Here is a 5,506-nt window from a genome sequence, read left to right on the forward strand (position 1 = left end):
TACAAAACATAAAAAATAAAATTCTAATGAAAATCCATAATAAAACCATCTTTATTAACAAAGCAAAATAGAAAATGAAGAAAATAATCTACCTTTTATGGGCACAGACCTAATGTTCTCAATTATGCTCAAATCTTCAATGAATGAGATGAATTCAGCATGTGTAGGTGGGCTGTTATTCCAGCAATATGCAGAATGAACAAAAATCTTTCCTTAATGAAAAATCCCAATACTGAATACTTAATACCTGAAATAGTTACAGGAATGGAACACAGGGAGAAAGTATCATCATCACATAGGATTAGGCTTTCTCTTCTGTGAAGAAAAATAAGTAAATACCTATTTACATTGCTAAATAACAAATAGACAAAGGCACATGCAGATTATGTAGGTGACCTGCCTAGATCTATAAACAAATACACTAAATAATTTAGTAGGAAAAGTGTTATTTTTCCATTGTCTTATCAGGTAACCAAAGTCCAAGATCATGAATTCTTTCTTGATGATAATTTCTTAGATTCACCACTATCCTGGCCCAGCTGTGCCTTCCTTTCTTTTACTATACTCTCCCTCTCCTTGCTTATGTAACTAGTTCAGGTTATCCCTGTAACTGAAATTGTGTGATTATTTTCAAATTTCTCACTTCATGAAAGAAGTAATTTTTCTGTAGTTGTTCCCTGCTTTTTATTTTTTTTTCTTCCTTCTACAAAAATCGAGTGAAATGTTACTTACTTCATTTATTTGCAAGAGACTCCATTACTGAAAAAAATGTCATATCATGGTTTGTATTATTATGCTTTCAGGATGAAATGCATAAATTGGGAGATACTTTTTTATGTATTTTCTTTTTTTTTTTTTTAAGATTTTATTTATTTATTTGACAGAGAGAGACAGCGAGAGAGGGAACACAAGCAGGGAGAGTGGGAGAGGGAGAAGCAGGCTTCCCGCGGAGTAGGGAGCCCGATGCAGGGCTCGATCCCAGGACCCTGGGATCATGACCTGAGCCGAAGGCAGATGCTTAACCGACTGAGCCACCCAGGCACCCCTTTTTTATGTATTTTCTACCTGAGACACTACCAGATGGTACTGTGCTAGTCTCAGGTTGATCATTATGTGAGAGACCTGGGCTCACAGCCAGACCAACACACCATTGACTGAGAGAAAACAATGTAATGCTGAACTGTACATAAAAATCACAAGTGGTGTTTCTGTAATTTAAACAGACATCTGCTTTCACATGTCATGTTTATCTGAAATATATACACATTCCTGATTTTATCTAGTTATGGAACTGAACTTAAGAGGGTAATTAATAATATAGGTACTTGAGATACAGATATATCAGATATATGTGTATGCCCCTATAGGATACAGATATCTGCCAATGTAGATATCAGTTACTCCTATGTATGTGTGTACTTCTCATGCAAGTGTACACATGCACATACACAGAGACACAGTAGAATATTAAAATTTTAAGCATTTCTCTGAGCTCTCCCTATTTGTGTATTTGTTTCCTAAGCCTTCCCTAATGTTACATGAGAGTGAGGTTATTACATTTACCTAGTAAGATCCCTACATAACAGTCCTTAACTAGACACAGAGCACGGGTGAATGCCCTGCTTTCTGATTAGGAGTGCTTTTATTTGCTTTGGCAACAAATTTTCCAGAGAAATTCTTCATCTGAAAATTTATAAAAGTGCAAAAGGAAAACTCTTTGTTTTCTTTTTTTCTTTTTTTTGGTTTGAGAATATCCTCAATAGCATCTTTGATTCTTCACTTGTACATGTAGTTGTGTGATTACCCCATTCATCATAATTGTTATCCAAACCTCAAAAGATACAAGCCTCTGGGATTTGGGGTTATATCTTCCTCTTTTTCCATCCTTTCATTTTCTAGTCTCTTTTGAATTTCTGACCATCAGTAATATAGCTATGAGAAGACTGTTGATGTTTTACATAACAACTGCTCTGCAGATTTAATAGCTCATGGAAGACATCTTACAAGAACAAAAGCGTCACAGGAGAACTTTAGCTTTATGTTGACCAGCTCATTATGCAGAGGTCCTTTACTTTGCAAAATACTACCTAAATGATTTGGTTAACCTGGCAGAACTCAAATCTTTCAAGTACACATATTTTTAATTACCTTCTTAAGTTCAGTTTCATAACTAGATCAAATCAGGAAAAAATGTATTATTGAAGCTTTGCAGAGGGCATAAAAATCATTTGCAGTAATAACGACTTAATATTTACATGGTAATATAAATACAACTTAACAAGGTAATTAATCTTTAGGTAAGAACAATCCATTCCAAAGACTTAGCTTACAAAAGCTGATTGCAAGAGCAAATAAGCTGGGCTTCTTTTTTAGAAACACTTCTATTACTAGTCTCAGCTTGTGGTGGGTTAAATTAATAGGTGTTTTATACATAAACACTTATGTCACATTATATACATTATATCATACATATTGTATACACTAAATTGTCTCTGTATCTATATATGTGTGTATATTTATGTGTGAGGTGTATATGTGCAAGCGATAGCTCCCAGTCAGCCACATAATCATGAGAGTAAAAAATGAATGCACTTACAAGCATTCTGTACCCATACAACCATTCTGTTCTTCGCTTTCAGTACACTATTCAATAAATGACATGAGATATTCAACACTTTACTATAAAACAAACCTTGTGTTAGATTATTTTGCCCAAGTGTAGGCTAATGTAAGTATTCTGAGCATGTTTAAGGTAGGCTAGGCTAAGCTATGATGTTTGATAGATTAGGTGTATGCATTTTTAAATTATGATACTTTCAATTTACAATCAGATGTAATCCCATCATAAGTCAAATAAGATTTGTCTATATGAACTCACTTCTTATTTTGCTCCAGTTCCTTGAAGTTTTAAGTTATATGATAGAGAGAAAGTATAGTTTTAATATTTAAATATATTTATACTTACAGATAACTTTTATCTAGGTAGTTTTTTTTTTAAAGAATCTTTAAAAAGTGCACATTGTCTAAAGAACTTTCATGTGTTATAGCTGAAGTTTAAGGTTATGTAATAAACTAATGAGTTTCTTTCCAGTAAATGAAAAATTATATGACCTTCAGGATATAAAACTGGAATAGTAAACCCTAACATACAGAGACAAAATGAAACATACCCATATTGTTGTGAAATATTAGTTAATAGCTTCATTATCTTCTACTTGAAAGATCCGGCATGCATTTTCTAGGATTATTATTTCCATGTATTCTTTTAAAAGCATGCATTACTTTAAAAGCAGAAAAAGCTATTTTGGAAATATTATTTTAACATATTGAAACTGATTAACAGAAAATTGAGAAATGGTGAGAAATTACTGTTCCTCTTTCATTTCTGTTTAAGAGGAAAACAAAGCCTAAGCATAGTTGTTCAATAAATATTCTAAGCAGACAAATAAATAGAAAAATCCAGTGTTGTTATCTTACACAAAGCCACGAAGGTATGTTCACTCTTATTTATGTTAATTTATGCAAAAAAACCACACAAAGGCTACAAAACACTATGGAAGAAGAACATTATAAAAAAATGATTTGCGGCCTTTCGGAAAATTAGAAGAACATCATGTTAACTTTTACTATGACAAATCATTTAATGTTTTCTCACTGCTTGGGTAACTGATACATAAATATAACTAGTATCCCAAAGTAAAATACTGTGTGGTTGATACTGTCATTGTTACCAGAATTTAACAGTTAAGAAAACCTGAAATTGAAAGGTCATAAATCTCAGAATCCTTTAGCTAGGTAAGTGAAATAGCCATAATGAGAACATTATTTTTTTCTTTATTCAAAATTCAACATTCTTTCACTCTTTCATAAGGCATTTATAGCTTTCACTTAAATTTATAAATGATCTTCTTAAATATTTTTTTTTAAATAACCTGGCATACACATTTTATAAATGAAGATCTAAAACCACTCAAGTATTGGCTTATTTCTAAATAAGTTTTATTGGGGAAGTTCCTAAATATTGCATATGGATGTTCAATCTTTGCATGACCAATTCTTTATATGATGTTATTTGACTAAAATCTCCATGAGGGAAATTATGAGGTATAATCTTTATTAGATACTCTTAAGTAGTTAAAATATTTCCCTTTTTAATAGTAACCAATAAATATATTTGACTGAATATGAAAGCTAAAAATCATAAAACATTTTATTATAATCCCCTTTTATCCATGAGAATTGATACTGTAACAATCCATAATAGCATATATGTATATATGTTGACTTCCTGTAAGTATAGGTATTATTTTTTTAAAGATTTTATTTATTTATCTGAGAGAGAGAGAGCACAAGGGAAGCGGGGGAGAAAGAAGCAGACTCCCTGCTGAGCAAGGAGCCCAATGTGGGACTTGATTCCAGGACGCTGGGATCATGACCCGAGCTGAAGGCAGATGTTTAACTGACTGAACCACCCAGGTGCCCAAGGCACTATTTTATAATAATGACCAAACCAGACAAAAGAAGATAAACAACAACAAAAAATCTTAAATTTATTGTTGATCAAAAAGATAAAGAGAAAAATAAAACAAGTTTCACCACAGCTTTCATAGAACTATACGCTTTTTCACGGTGCAGAAATTTGGTCTTCAGTGATAGGTTTTGTGGTAGAATTGGTCATCATTGCCAGACTTCATTTACTGTTCTTTCTACAAAATCTGAAAAGTACTTCCTATTCCTTAGATTAGGAAGTGAAGGAATAAGAGTAGAACTAAATGTAAGTAGAAATAAAAGCAGTATGTTGCATTTCCTCAAGAGGACTACAAATCTCTCAAAGGTAACATAATATCCTCACCACTTACCAGAGCACTCAGAATGACAGGGGTCCACCTACCAGAATCAGACATTCTATCCAAGCCACCTTTCCTCCACAGATTACCAGCTCTTTTGATTCTAAGTCACTCATCCCTTCCCCACTTCTCTCAGTTTCGGCTGAATTTTCCCTGCCTTTTGCATAGCTGCTTTCTTTTTCCTCACTACCTGTCTTCCTTAAACTAATAATGAGGTTACTACTGCTGGACTCTACATATGCACATCGTGTATTTGGGTTAGTGCTTATACTCAGTTGATCTACATATGGTTGTTTCTGTAACAATAACTCATCTCCTAAACAAATATTGAGCTGGATGTTTCCAGCATAGTTGTTTTTGAGGAAACACAAAAAATTCAAATTCAGGTGCATTTTTGACTACTGAAAAAAATGGCTGTGTATGTGTTAATAGGTTTCAACATCAAATTATGGCAAAGGAAAATGACATATTGTCCTCTAAAAGCTCTTTCAGAAATAGGATCAATGTTCAGAAATCATGTGAAAACGGTTCAAGGAAATAGTTTCTATTAAATGCCAAGTTAATTTTTCACTAGGAGGAAATAATTGTTGAGCCTGTCTTCTTAGATTGCTAATAATAATGGAAATTATATGTGGTCATACAGAAATTAGTAGCAAGTC

This window comes from Neomonachus schauinslandi, chromosome 3 (assembly GCF_002201575.2).
Source record: "Neomonachus schauinslandi chromosome 3, ASM220157v2, whole genome shotgun sequence".
Classification (NCBI taxonomy): Eukaryota; Metazoa; Chordata; class Mammalia; order Carnivora; family Phocidae; genus Neomonachus; species Neomonachus schauinslandi.